Below are 15,004 nucleotides of genomic sequence, written 5' to 3' on the forward strand. Positions count from 1 at the left end.
TAATTCAAGTTATATTTTACATACTGGGTGAGCACTCCATGCATTTTAAAACACCTGTGTTGCCTCATTTCTGGGATTTGTAACATGCAGAGAGAAAGCCAATTGATGGGGCATGTTTTACAATGGTATTTGCAGGTGCAGGACCTTGGGAGTATATGTATGACCTGCAAGTCTAAAAAGGAAGTCTGCAAGGACTTTCACATCTTGGCAGAGAAATAATGTGCTTGGGTTATTGGCAGATAGTTCTTTGTTCTGTCCCTTGTTTAGCATTATACAGGTAAAATGGTAAATCTGCTCTTTTCTCTTACATTTATTGCAAATGAATAAACTGCATGTATGAATATCTGTCAAGAACTTTTGATCTTGGAACTCATTCTCCTAAGTTAAAAAAAAAAACTTTCTTGAATCTTACCACTCTAATCTTAATTTAATTAAAACGATTCAGGGTTTATTTCACTGTGGTAGTGCCTAGTGCCGTTTCTGTTTTATGTTAAGACCACAGACATCACTTCTTGGTCATCTTCTAGGTTTCCCCAACTGCTGTTTTGGCCACATTATTTATTGACTTACAGTCCTGTATTATGTGCAGGGGTGTTTAAGTATGCAGACAATGAAGTCAAATTATATTCAAAGGTCTCTTCTGTACTTTGAGCCAATAGTCAAAAACATGATGTTAATATTAATCAAAATGGTTCATGAATGTAAGCTCTTGTTGAAAACAGAAAATGGTGCACCCTTTTCTACTATATGTAGACTACACCTTTGATAATAGCATGATAAAAAAATAGATCCAGCTAGATAGGACAATACAGAAATGAAAAGAGAGCACATAATCCTCTGAAGAAAGCACAGAGTCCCTTTTCTCCCAGCAGACCTGGTTTTTGGACTTATTTTTACACATGCAAAGATCCATTATCTTACTCACAATAGAGATTTGGGCATCCAGTGTGTTTACAAATGGCAATTACAATTCTCAGGTATGCAAAATAGCCATATGCAATTGTCCTTAGTTGAAAAATTTAATTAGAATACTACCCCTAATTTGACTACCATCCAGGTACTAAAACAGCTGCAAGCATGACCATGCTGTTGTTCAGCCACAAGCTGGGCCCACTTAAATGATGCCTGTCCTCCAAGGTCCCCTCACAAGTCTACACATCTGCCAGAAAAGACAGACTGCTTCTCCCATGATTCACTTGGAAAGATATGGATCTAAGTTTACTAAAGCATAACAAGCATAGGATATTCACACAGGAGACTTAGTCCCACACTTGAATGAATGGGGACACAGTAACAAATATGTAGTCCAACAGTGTGGCCACCCTGACTTCAGCTCAGTTACAGGCCTTGTTACTAGGGATGTAAATATTGTTTTTAAATGATCCCTTTAACCTCCTCTAATTATAGCGGTTAAACAGTTAACCGATAGCACATACCTAATTTGGAAGCAACAGGCTCCCTGCTCCTCCCACGGTGCTTCTACCACCATGGCCTGGATCTGGAAACTCCTCTGCTCTGACAGGCCAGGCCCTTCCCAGCTTGCCCTAGGGCAAGGGAGGGTCCAGTCCCAATGGGACAGCCTCTGCTGGCGTGCGGCTTCCTTCCCCACTCGCTCGTGGCCACACTGGGCCTGGCCCAGCCCTAAAGATGTGCTATGGCAAATGGAACAGGAAGCACTAGGTTTGAGGGGTTGCTGCTGGCTCCTTGTACGGTGAGCGTGACCCCAGGACATTCCCGAGAGGTGGTGGCACAGCAGGGCAATACAGCAAGGATCCCAGGGAGAGCATTAAGGATGCAACAGCAGCCTCCCAGGCTGGAGTTGCTGCACCACTGCCCCACAGGAATGCCCTGGGGCTGTGCTCGCTGTGCAAGGGGCAGGGAACAACCCCTTAGTCCCAGTGCTTCCTGCTCCAGCTGCCACAGAGGCTCCTCAGGCTAAGTCAGCTGTGTGCTCAGCCCTGCCTCGAGGCTTGGCAAAGTCACATGTAACCTCAGCACCACCAGCTGGAGGGGGAAAGATGCAGCATGTGGCAGAAGCTACCCTGTTGGGACCAGGCCCCTCTTCCCCCAGGGTGAGTTGGGGAGGGCCCGACCCAGCAGCATGAAGGAGGCTTCCAGGTCTGGGCCATTGTAGGATGTAGGGAGACCATCAACTGTTCACCACTGCCCTGCTCAGGCCCTGCACCTCTTTCCCTCCCTCCCCATGGTGGTGGGATGCGGGAATAAGAAAGGTCTGCAGCTGCAGTCCCAGCCCAAGCCCCAGCCCCTGCTTGTAAGGATAAGGGGAAGCCGCCACTCTGCAGTGTCCCTTAGTGACTTGACCATGCCCACCACCCATTGCCCATGGCTCCTCACCAGCAGCTTGGAGCCCATGCAGTGCTGGGTGCACCGTGAAGACATAAGGGGCTGGGCCTGGGGCCGTTCCTACCGGAGGTCACTAAGCTATAAAAGGTAAGCAGGAAATGGTATAAATATATATGTCAGTTAACTGTTTAACCGTTTACATCCCTACCTGTTACATGTTAATATTAGCCAGCTTCTAAAGTTCTTAACCCCTGGATTGGCTGCACATTAACACCTTTATGAGGCTTAAAGCCCCCATTATTGGGCTTAAAGTTACACCACTTCAGGACAGGATTATCTCTAATTCACGTAATCTTGCTCCTGTTCCATTAAGGTGTGGCCAGTCCACACAACTATTCAGCTAAAATGGAAATCTTCCAGTATCCCAGGATGCTCCAGGGCTGCAGTGCTTGCTCTGCCCAGTGGGAGCAGCAAGCCAGTCCAGGCAGCAGCAGGAGGCATGGTGAACACTGGGTGCTCTAGGGCTGTGGAGCTGACTGCCCAGTGGGAGCAGTGAGCTGGTTCAAGCAGTTGCCTCCTAGGCATAACAAGCAGAGCAAGTGCTGCAGCCCTGAAGCATCTGGCAGCCAGGTTGCTTCCCACCACTGCCTGGACTGGTTCACTGCTCCTGCTGGACAGAGCCAGCGGTGCAGCCCTGGACTGTCCGGTGGCTACAGTGCCTCCCATGTGGTCTCCTCTCCACCCCCAGCCAGCAACTCCCCCCTCCCCCCACAGCCACAGGTACCCTAGCCTCTATGAGTGAATTTCTGTCCCAAATTTCATTCAAGAAGACTTTTCATGACTTGGCTTCAGGGCAAGATAATGTCACTCTATACACAAGATGTAAAATTGCCTGGGGTGTGGCTCAGATTTCATCTTCTTTAGGATTTGCTTGGCTTTCCCAGAACTGTAGAGCTGCCAGCAGAATACTAAACAATGTCAGCAGGTTAATGTACCAGCTTACTTTCCTTTGAAAGAATTACAGTGTAACTGAAAACTGTTTGACTGATCTATCAGGAAAATAAAAAACAGGAAACAATAATAGGAAAAATTACAGACAAGAACTATCTTCACATCTGGATATGTTTCTTCCCCTCCCCACACCTCTTCATTTTCTAATTAAATGTCTCTTGCCTGTTTCTGGCAACGTTGCTGTCTGAGCTTTCTAGGAACCACAGATTGTTTTGCTCATAATTGCATCTGAAAAGACAATGGTTTTATTTTATTTTATTTTTGTCATGACAGTAGACAATCCATACGCTGTAGTGATTTTGGCAGCACAGCTTTAATCCTCATAGCAAACTAAATGTTTTTATCAATTGACATACGTTATAGAAACTCTTCTTTCTGGAACTCATTTCATTCTCACCCCCAATCCATTTAGCAGTCATTTTAAAGTGGGGAAGTATTAGTACATTCAATATATACTCACATGTAAGCTGAGAAGACTACACCAATATGTCGATACAGTCAAAGGAGGAAAAGAGAAGAGCTGTCTGTCTCACCCAGAGAGTCTGCCCTTTAAACAAAGAGAGTCCCCGCTTCATATTCTGGAGCAGGGAGCCAATCCCAAATGCTATCCTTGAGTCAGTCACTATTTGGCAGTTTCTAACAAACATCTTGATACATTCTGGCACACTGCTCCTATGTCCAAGAGCCTCTCCCTAAGTTACCTGAAAGGCCACCACTTTTTCATTACTTTCGTCCTGAAGACTAGTCTGATGTACTGCCTGTGGGAAATCTGTTTGATTTATACTGGCAAGAATCTTAAACCACTACCTTGTGTAACTATGCCAAAACCAAGCTCCTCTTTGAAAGCTCCGTTATGTGTTTTACCCTTTCTATTAATCTTTATCCATTCATCTGTCTGTCTTGAAGAGATCAGCCTATTAGGTAGGGCTCACATCTCTTCTTCTGTTCAGAAGGAGCCTACCACACTATGGGTACTACCATCCTAAACAGTACTCTGTTTGGATACCAGGATGGATCTTTTTCAAATTCTCATCCAGGACAGGACTCTAGACAGGATTGTATATAACAACAGAAGCTGAGATTTACATACAGATTTAAGCATCATTGTTTTATGAAAAGGACTTAGGCAATTAAATATTTCTTGTAGGTCTAGGCTCAGTCCAAAGGTCTACTTAAGCTAATGGCAACTGCTTTTGAGGAAACCTCTTCATTATACAATTAGGGGAAAACATGGCTCCATGAAACGTTTCTTCCAAACTCAATAATCATAGAGTGCCTTGAAGTCTCCCTCTATGCTGTAGCCACTTAATACAAGATTTACCCACTTGGGTTAATGCTTAAAGAAAAAGTCTGTGGGTCATTTGCCACAAATATATGGTAGATTTGCTGTTCATCTGGGGTGAGAAAAGTAATTTAAAAGCATTTTATTTAGACAACTTAAAGATAATAAACTTTAGCTCACTTTATCAGAAACCAATAAAAGCGTGGCTTACACATGATTAAGAGATGTAAGCCCCACTAATTTCATGTTCCTTTAATCTGCTTTTATCAACTGTGTGGATTTTATAAAGATGCTCAAAAATTAAATGTTACCATTTAATAAAGGCACTGACTGATTTCTAAAGGGTTGGCTTGCTGCACTGCTGAAAACATTCTGTCATGGCAAATAATCCAGTGATTATTTAGTGATCCACAGCACTACATGATTTCCATTTTATTGTTATAAATATTACTGCATGAAAGTGATTCTGTTCTCTTAAAAGAGAGATGGCCTGATATTGATCTTCTTCAGCATAAGTGATAAAACTGGTATTTGCAGTTGCAAAGATGTTTTTGAATGTGATATCTGGTAATATGTATTGTATCTGCACAAATAAAAAACAGAATGAACAGGACCACCGAATTCAGTGAAACAAGAAATGGAAAGCCACACAATGCTTTTAAAACTATATGAACAATACTGTTTGCACCAGCCTTATAATAAATTTTTCAATGCTTATTTTCTTCATTTCTATGATCACTGTTATCATGAGTAATTGTATTAAGAGTGCCATTTCATCATATTAACTTACAACTGTAATAATTTTTATGAAGATTTTTAATACAAGAGTTGATATGCATATACAAATGTGCTGAGTTATTAAAAATGCAATGCTTAGCACAAATGAAAGCACACTGTTTACAGCCAGATGCTGGCACTAGCATAAGGTATAGTTATGAAATGCATTAATAGAGAACAACCTCGATGCCACAGAAGTTATTAACCACCTTCAGTTTGTTCACTGAAGAAAGAAAAGCAACAGAGTCTGGAAAAGTCTTTTATGAGCATCAACATCAGCATTAGGGCATGTGGAAGTACCAATTATATGCTGCTTATCTTTTACTGTATCCATCAGGAAAAAGGTGTAGCAATAGTAGAGGATCTCTATCCTGTCCTTGTGGAAGTTAGATTTCTTTCTCTCTCCTAACTGACAAAGCAGGGGAACTGCTTGCCCAAATGTGTTGATGAACCTTAATGATCTTGCTAAGTACTGTCTGGTCTCAAATTTTCCCTCCCTGGGCAATCATTGAGAAGGTCACTCTCAGCAATAGATAACTTCCTCCAATATCCTGGAACCTCTCACTTCTTCCTGAAGGTATCAAACAGAGACAGCAGTAATTGTACTTACTGATACCTTCTTTATAGCCATATATAACAGTCAGGGAATATCTACCTTGCTGTAACTGCATTTGTGTAGGCATACCTGACCCAGTTTTAAACTACCTCATTCAGGTACTGGTAGGTGTGACAGCATAGGGCTCAGGCTGAGGGCTTACTCTGCCTCTCAGGCAGGGTTTGCAGTGCAATATCACCACGTTGTGAAGACATGCATGTAATTCTCTTAGAACTACAGCCTGATTCCAGTGCAGTTACCTTGGAGCACTGTGTACCTCCTGTGGGACACAGCAGGAGTTTCGGCAACTCCATAGTTGTATCTCAATCTCACAGAAAGGCTTTAGAACAAATTTTGAAGGAAAGAATGATTTGAAAAAAAGAGAAGTAAATTGAAACTGGGATTAAACACAATGTGATCTAAAGATAGATCATGTCAGCCTAACCCAATATTTTTCCTTTATAACCGATTTTCTCTACAAAGGAAATGCAGTAGGTATAATCTATTTAGACTGTAAATGATAGTGCCAATTAGTAGAAATTATTAGCTAAAATGGGGAAAATGAGGATTAGCACAAGTGTAGGGTGGGAAACAACTGACTAGGGGTAAATGACAATAGGTCATACTGAAATGGGAAGTCTCAGGCTAGAGTGAGGTTACTAGTAAGGATAAGGTTTTGGGACTGATTTTAAATATTTCCTCTAATGATTCTCACACAAAAAAGTAGAAGTATGCCAATGAAGTTTGATAATGGAATAGTTGGGATGCATCATTAATAATGTGGAGGATCAGAATATCCAACAGCAAGAACTGGATCACTTGGAAAGCTGGAGAAATGGACACAGGATGAAATTTAACAGCAAGTACAAGGTGATGCACTTAGGAGCTAACCAAAAAAAACTTCTTTTTCCAACAGAGAGCTCATCCATTGGAAAACGACAGAGGAGAAAAAAGATCTGGGTATATTAGCTGATCATAGGATGACACAGCTATAAAAAGTGATTTGTGACTGCATCAGATGAATTATTTCCACTGGAGATAAAGAAGCATGGTGGCCTTTAAACAAGACCTATCACTATCTGATAGGACGTGTAAAATTTTGTTCAACCATGTTCAAGAAGGAAGAACTCAAAATGGAACAGATGCTGGAAAAGTTCACTAGAATAATAAGGGGAACACAGAACTTATCAGGAAACATTAGCATAAAACAGAGAATGGTCCAGCTGCTATGTGTAAATATGGTGGAGTATATATACACCAAAGAGGAAAAATGACCATTTAAGCTAAAGAAAAAAAAGGGGAATAAAGTGGCAATGAAGAAATATGATGGAAACTTAAAAAATGAATTTCCGGAACAGCTTCCCAATAGAAGTAGAAATAAAAATTCAGCCACTTTTAACACGGAGCTTAAGAGGTTATATGATGTGGTTACCTCAGCTCAGTGACCAGATGGTTCCTTTCAGTCCTATGTTTCTAACTGTACTCAGCCAGTTTTGTGAACAAGATGTCAAGGGTGAATCAGGTCAAATACTCCACTTAGCAGGGAGCCTTCACCTGGGAAATCATAGAAGGACTTTGTATTTTTCCTTTCCTTTTCAGTATTTTCTACATTAAACTAGTAGCCAAAAACACAGAATTTTTATAAGGCATTTTTGTTTTGTTTTCTGAGTCATTTTATCTAAACTCCAGTGCAACTAATATACTTGGGAGAAAAGCCCTATCAACTTTCAAAGATTTGCTAATGTTTATACATTCATGCACATAGGCATCATATATTGTATTCCTGTATAAAAACTACCCTGAATATTTTTAGCTCAGCATGCCTATAGAAATAATACTAATAAAACAAGAGAACATTCTTTTGAAGTATCTTTCATAAATAGAAAGCAAGAGTCTAACAAAAGCCCTACATGTCTCTGTTCAAAGAGCAATGTATAAGTTAGATCTAAGGAAGCATTACTTGATGGTTACGTTGGAACTATGTAAGGCCAACTTTCTCAATATTGTCTGGAGACCCATCGTTCCATAACCTCAGGCTACTACCAGCCCTGTGATGCCTGTAAAAAAATGGAGCTATGTGTGTATCGGTATTTGATGAACTGCATGAATAAATGTTTAATCCCAAAGCAGGATGTTCCTTGTGATCTTTGTTAAAAGTCTTCAAATCTTTTAAACTAGAGTCTGAACATCATAATCTCTGTCGCTCCTAAACTATAATGAGAAAAGACTTAAATTTTCTCATTCATAGAGCTGTCTGTCATATAAATATTTTCTTCTAATACATGTTATATGATTGTTCCTTCAGAATGGTAATATTTAGACATCTTCTTCTTCTTTGGGCATGTAATATGGCTGCTTTACATGTATTTTGTTAGTTGAACCAATTTTCCCTTTTGGTTTCATCTCTTTCTCCCCTTCATCTTTTCTGTATCCTTTCTCAGTCAGCTAGCTGAGCTATAATGATAAATGGGCATTTCAGCAGGGTTCGAATTACAGGGGCATGCGGGGGGGGGGCTAAGCCTCCTCCATAAGAGGTGAGAGCTCCCCCATAAGAGACGAGAGCCTCCCCGGCAGCTAGGTAGAAACTGCTGTTTAGCACGGGAGAAAAGCCGCCTCTCCCACTCATCACCGCTGGGCACTTTTTGAGGCAGCCAGCCAGAGCCCGTGCCCAGGCTGCCCTGCAACTTCTGTCCACCTTCGCCACTGCTGCTGCCTCCACAAGAGTCAAAGTGTAATTCAAACTGCATTTCAGTGGTCATTGACATGAGGGAAGTGCATTGGAGCAGACATGACTAACTGAGACTGCTGGAGCATGTAAATTGATGTGCTCGGGCAGCCTCATGTGTTATGTGTATCAGTGGCTAAGTGTGTCTCCGTGCTGTGAAAATGGGAGCAGTGCACTTTAAACTAAAACACCTTTGATATGCTTTAGTTCAAAGCACACTGCTACCATTTTCTCAGCACGATTGTACGCTGTGCGACACACAGGCACTTTTAATTTGTGGGGCTTGCTAATTCTAAAAGGGCCCGGTGCTGCGTTGGGACCACATGTAAAAATGCCCATACTTATGGGAAAATGGCTACATATCAAGTAATTATCACTGTGTATTACCTGAATATTTTCAAGTATAAGTATTCTTTCAAGATGCAGACAAGAGAGATTAAAAAACGTGCCTTTACAGCCTGCTCCACAAAGGGGAAGGCTTCTAATGACATCAGTGGCCATTAGACTGAGTCCTTAAATTAGTATTTCCATAAACTAGCTTTGAGCATTTTAAAAACAAACTGGATCGTCTTGGTTCGTACAACTTGGTTTAGGATTTTCACTCTTCATAGTTACAGGGGGGGCACTTGATGTAAAATGTGCTAATTATTATGAGGTTTGAGGGGAAGAGTGGAAGACAGAGGAACGTGGGTGAGAGGAGATAAGGAGGTCAAGCACAGTACTGGCAAAAACTGCTTCTGAGCCTAAGCATTCAAATGACCTGACTCAGAACCCCAAAATGATAAGATGGGCTGGAAAATCAAGGGATTCAAAATAATAAATCTGGGGTGTTCTTTATTTGCTTCTGCATGCAGGAAGGCAAAACAAGAGTATTGTTGTTATATGGATCCATCAGGCACTGGTGCTTTTAGAAAAGATTAAATACCACAAGACTTCTGAAAAAAATAAAACCAAACTGAACTGGCAACACTGAGCTTACTGCTACTTGTTTAATTGGGAACTAAACAAATTTTCCCAAAGCAACTAAGCCTCTGCAGCTTTACTAATATTTCCACAACTTGTGCTGGAACCATCAACCCCTTAAATCAACACCAAGCTTCCTACTGATTTTCCTAAGCCCTGGATTGGGCCCCTGAAGGATATGTATCTGATGCATGCATTTCTTTTTCTTATGGAGGTTTATTCACTACCTCAGCAGGGAGCTGAATCATGATTTCTGAGTAGTTAGATGTTCATGACGTAGACTCAGAAATAAGCCTGGAGTGAACCAGACCAATCAGACCAAACAAAAGACAGCAAAATCTGATTTGATTTTCATATAAATCAAAAGGACACAAGATCAAGCCTCAAGGGAAGCAAAAGCTGATGGATCCAGATGACCACAATTCATCATTTACCTTCTTGGTATCCTGGTAATAACGGTACCTTCCCAACTGATGCTTATTTGAGCACAAAAAAGCATTAAGTCACCTAATACAATTTTTTAAAATTAACCTGACATTTCTGACTAATTATTAGCTCATGTTTACCTAATTTAGGGCCTTAGACTGATGCCTTTAGACTGGTGTCTTTAACTACTTTTTTTCCAAATATATATCTAATTCATAATACATAATATGTATTTTCATAGATCGCCTAGCTGCCTTAATATTATACATATTATTGAAATGCTGATCTACTATTTATGCAGAGGCACAATACAATTCGTGCTGTGCTGCAACTGTGGTTTACTAAGAATTTTTCTCCCCTCTTCTGAACTTATGGTGTGATTTCTTCTTTTGATTTTCTTTTGTTTCTTTATGTCTGAATAAAGTGCATGTATTTTTCTAGTCAAATAATTCATAGTTTTTGACTTGTTAAAGACATTTTCTGTGTAGAACAAGATGCCTTCCAGTTTTAAATCTTTTGCTTGGCAAACTTTGCTTCTGCAGTTTGTTCTTTATGATGTAGATTATTGTACACGGATGCTAGAAGATTCCTGCTTAAGACTGAATTGCACTCATGCATGGTTTATAGTAGTCAGTCCTCTGCTCTTATGAAGACAGCACTGCTACTCCCACAGACCTCTATAGGCCTAACTGATTTATGGTGTGATATCTTGCGAACTACCAACGAAAGAGGAAACATGGTAGTGCATAGTGCAAGGAATATGGTAGTGTATTATGGAGAGGCAGGAGTTTGTTGATAGGTTATTATTTACTATTTTCATTACTTTAATACCTAGGAGACAGTCATGGATCAAGGACCGATTGTTCTAGATACTGGAAAAACACTGTGTTACTTCTGTTGATTTTATATTTAGGCTACAGTGAGTAAAACTGAAGCAACATAATGGTCAATCACATTAATTATTTCTATTAGATATAATAAAATGACCTTAATTCTGAGCAAACCAGGTTTTCCTCCATCAATACTCTTCCTTTCACTGGTAATCTGAATGGTATCACAAAAACCATGGACGTTTTTAAACATGTTAGCGCTGCAGTGCTGGGTGCTTTGAAAAGCACCTGGCGCTGTGACGCTTGCAGTTGTATAAGTGGCAAAATGCGCATCAGTGCTGAGAAAATGGTGGTGGCACGATTTTCATAGTTTCATAGTAGGTAGGGTCGGAAAGGACCTGAGCAGATCATCAAGTCCAACCCCCTGCCATGGCAGGAGAGAGTACTGGGGTCAAATGATCCCGGCAAGGTGTTCATCCAGCCTTCTCTTAAAGACCCCCAGGGTAGGAGCCAACACCACTTCGCTTGGAAGTTGGTTCCAGATCCTAGCCGCCCTGACAGTGAAGTAGCACCTCCTGATGTCTAGCCTGAATCTACCCTCTGCCAGGTTGTGACCGTTATTTCTAGTCACTCCTGGTAGTGCCCGGGGAAACAGGGACTCCCACAATGCCTGCTGGTCCCCTCTGACTGGTTTGTAAACGGCCACTAGATCCCCCCTCAGCCTTCTCTTGTGGAGGCTGAACAGGTTCAGGTCCCGTAGCCTCTCCTCGTAGGGCCTGCCCTGCTTCCCCCTGATCATGTGAGTAGCCCTCCTCTGGACCCTCTCCATGTTGTCCACATCCCTCTTGAAGTGCGGCACCCAGAACTGGATGCAGTACTCCAGCTGTGGCCTGACCAGTGCCGCATAGAGGGGGAGTATCACTTCCTTGGACCTGCCTGAGATGCATCTGCGGATGCATGACAAGGTATGTTTGGCCTTCCTGACTGCATCCCCACACTGCCGGCCCATGTTCATTTTGGCATCAATAATGACTCCAAGATCCTTTTCTGCCTCTGCGCTGATGAGAAGGGAGTTCCCTAGCCTATAGGTATGGTGCCAGTTCTTCCTCCCCAAATGCAGTACCTTGCACTTGTCAGTGTTGAAACCCATCCTATTCTCTTCCACCCACCCCTGTAACCTGTCTAGGTCTGATTGCAGCCTATTCCTCCCTTCTGTCATGCCCACATCTCCCCACATCTTAGTGTCATCAGCAAATTTGAACAGGGTGCTTTTTACCCCTTCGTCCAAGTCGCTGATGAAGATGTTGAACAGTGCGGGCCCAAGGACCGAGCCCTGCGGAACCCCACTGCCCACATCCCTCCAGGTTGAAAATTACCCATCCACCACCACTCTCTGGGTGCGGCCCTCCAGCCAGTTGGCAACCCATTTGACTGTGTAGGTGTCGACACCACAGTCCCCTAGATTTTTAATGAGAATGGGGTGAGTGACAGTGTAGAAGGCCTTCCTAAAGTCCAGAAAGACTATGTCCACCGTGACACCTGCGTCTAAGGATTTTGTGACCAGGTCATAGAAGGCCACAAGGTTGGTCTGACAGGACCTGTCTCTAATGAACCTGTGTTGGTTGCCCGTAAGCATAATCTCCCCTGCTGGCCCCTCATGGACATGTGCCAGGATAACTCTCTCAGAAAGCTTACCAAGGATTGAGGTAACTTGAACTAAAACATCTTGTAGGTATGTTAGTTCAACAGCACACCACCGCCATTTTCTGTATGCTGACGTGCATTTTGCCACTCATACAACTGCAGGTGGCACAGCACAGTTTGCCTCAGCTCACATGCAGATCTCTGGCAGGGATTTCCAGTGTGTCGGGGGAAAAAAGTATGTGTGTAAATGCCCTATGTTGAGGGGATGTGTGTATTACATGTGGCTCGACAGATGGTTCTCAAGGCAAGATTGAAACTTTCCTTATATTATTATAATAAAGAACTAGATTGCATTAAGTTCCCTCCCTCTTGTGTCTTACCCAGAATACGATGATGTACTTTGAGAGAACAGGCTTTGAGTGGGGCCAAATCTTTCTTAGTGCATGTAGGTGGGACATTGGTGAAGAAGGACAAGGCCTTTGCTTTATTCAATCCTGTCTAAAATAAGTAACTTTTAAAGAAAGTTCTCATTCATATTTCTGTAACTTCCTTTGCTACCTTACCAAGCAATTCTACTAATGTATACATCCAATATATCCTATATAACTGTCTCTCTTATGAAAATATTTAGGTACCAAAATCAGAAAATGAGGAAATGCACTTGAAAACAACAATCTATTGGCAAAACTTAAGCTGTTCAGTTACAAGTAAATATAAATTTGCTTCTACTCTATTATACATGCAGGGTAAAATTTGGTAGGAAGATGCACTTGTGTTTATTGTCCAATACCAGGATTCCGATCTGGATTCAGTTCTTGGTTCTCTCAAAGACTTTGTCTGTTATGAAATAAGTCACTTCACCTTACTCTGGGTTCCCCATCTATACAATGGGGAGAACAGTATGTCTCTCTTAGTCATGTTAATCTTAATCACAAAGAATCCATTCCAAATCTTGTTTCAGTCCACTCTCCTGCCCATTGTGTTGGAATTTCAGTGGCTATTCTTAAAGAATTGCTAGATCTAGAAACCAATGCTTACTATGACATGTGGAAATAATAGGGAAATAAGTAAGATATAAACACCGGTACAGGTTTGATATATAAACTGAAATGAGAACTCTTATTTTTCAGAAGACCAATCTCTTATCTAACAAGATAACAAATCACGTAAAGTTCATGTAAGAAGGGAATTAGTTGCTGGATTAGTAAAAATATTTAAAAACCAGTACAACTGGGCTTAGCCCACTGATAAAAAGAAACAAATTTGACTGCCTATAAGTACTGCAGCAGAATGTTGCAGGTACATTGAGGAGATTCATTAACTGCCTTTAATACAAGGAGAATTTTAAATTCACCCAAGAGAATCAGGACTGACGTGTCACAATATGATTTTATATCAGGGTGGGTAAAATACGGCCTGCAGGCTGAGAGACTTTGTCCAGCCTGTGGCGAGTCTCTCAGTACCGCCTGGCCCAGGCACTGTCTCGCTGTGATGCACCCTGCTGCCCCCTAGGTACGTAGCAGGGCTGGAGCGACTCCGAAGTTGGACTGCCTTTCTAGGCAATCCAGGCAAATGCAGCTCCTTCAGGTTGCCACCACCTTTGGCCCCAGCCCTGCGGTACCAGCACACAGTCCTGCCCTGCATCTGCTGAGAACATGCCTGCTCATGCTGAACAGCTGCAGCAGCAGTAGCAGCACTGGCTGGGCAGAAGTGTGTTTGGCATGGGGTAAAAGCAGCCCCTTCCCCTCACCACTGCCCAGCCCTTCCTGCAGCAGCTGTGTGGAGCCTGTGCTGGGCTGCCCTGCAGGCCCTCTGCACTGCCCTGGGAGGCAGTGGTAACAGCAGCTAAGCCACAGGGCAGCCCAGCACTGGCTTCACACAGCTGCTGCAGGAAGCACTGGGCAGTGGTGAAGGGGAGGTGTTGCTTTTTCCCCATGCTGAGCACACTTCTGCCCCACCGGTCCTGTTGCAGTTGTTCAGTAAAGCAGGTGAGTCCGCAGCAGGTGCGAGGTGGGGTGGGGCAAGGCTGTGTGTGGGTCCCCGCCAGTACCATGGGGCTGAGGCCAGAAAGGCAGTCCAGCACAGAGTCCGGATGCCCAGGGGGCAGCAGGACACACCACAGGCAAATGTTACAGAGCCCAGGGGCTGGGTTGGGGCTGTGCATGCAGTCTGGTTGATCCACTCCTACTGGGGTCAGCCCTGAGCAAGACTGGGGCTGGGGCTGCGTGCTGCTGGCGGGGGCGGGGAGGTGCAGCAGGGAGTGCAGGCTCTGGGATGTTGCAGGGCAGGGGTGGGTGCTGACCAGCTCAGGTGGGTGCCTGCAGGGGGGCTCCCATGCACACCCCACATACCCTCAAATCCTTCCTGCAAACCCCACAGCCACACCCTCCTCGAACACAATCATACACCCCACACAGACCATACCCCCCCACACACATCCCCACAAA

The 15,004-nt window shown here is 43.0% G+C and overlaps 1 protein-coding gene and 1 long non-coding RNA gene across 2 annotated transcripts in view; one reads left to right on the plus strand and one right to left on the minus strand.

The window, feature by feature from the left end:
* The window catches only part of LOC109301859, a 50,764-nt gene extending 42,675 nt beyond the window's left edge, over positions 1-8,089 (plus strand). Inside the window, exon 3 of the long non-coding RNA XR_002098649.1 lies at positions 6,886-8,089. This is a non-coding gene — a long non-coding RNA (uncharacterized LOC109301859). The remainder of the gene's footprint in view (positions 1-6,885) is intronic.
* TMEFF2 (transmembrane protein with EGF like and two follistatin like domains 2) overlaps positions 1-15,004 on the minus strand; it is a 299,411-nt gene that overhangs the window by 205,023 nt on the left and 79,384 nt on the right. The gene's annotated exons all lie outside the window — the stretch shown is intronic.

The sequence above is a fragment of the Gavialis gangeticus genome, unplaced genomic scaffold, assembly GCF_001723915.1.
Source record: "Gavialis gangeticus isolate Ggan-Ray unplaced genomic scaffold, GavGan_comp1, whole genome shotgun sequence".
In the NCBI taxonomy this organism is placed as follows: Eukaryota; Metazoa; Chordata; order Crocodylia; family Gavialidae; genus Gavialis; species Gavialis gangeticus.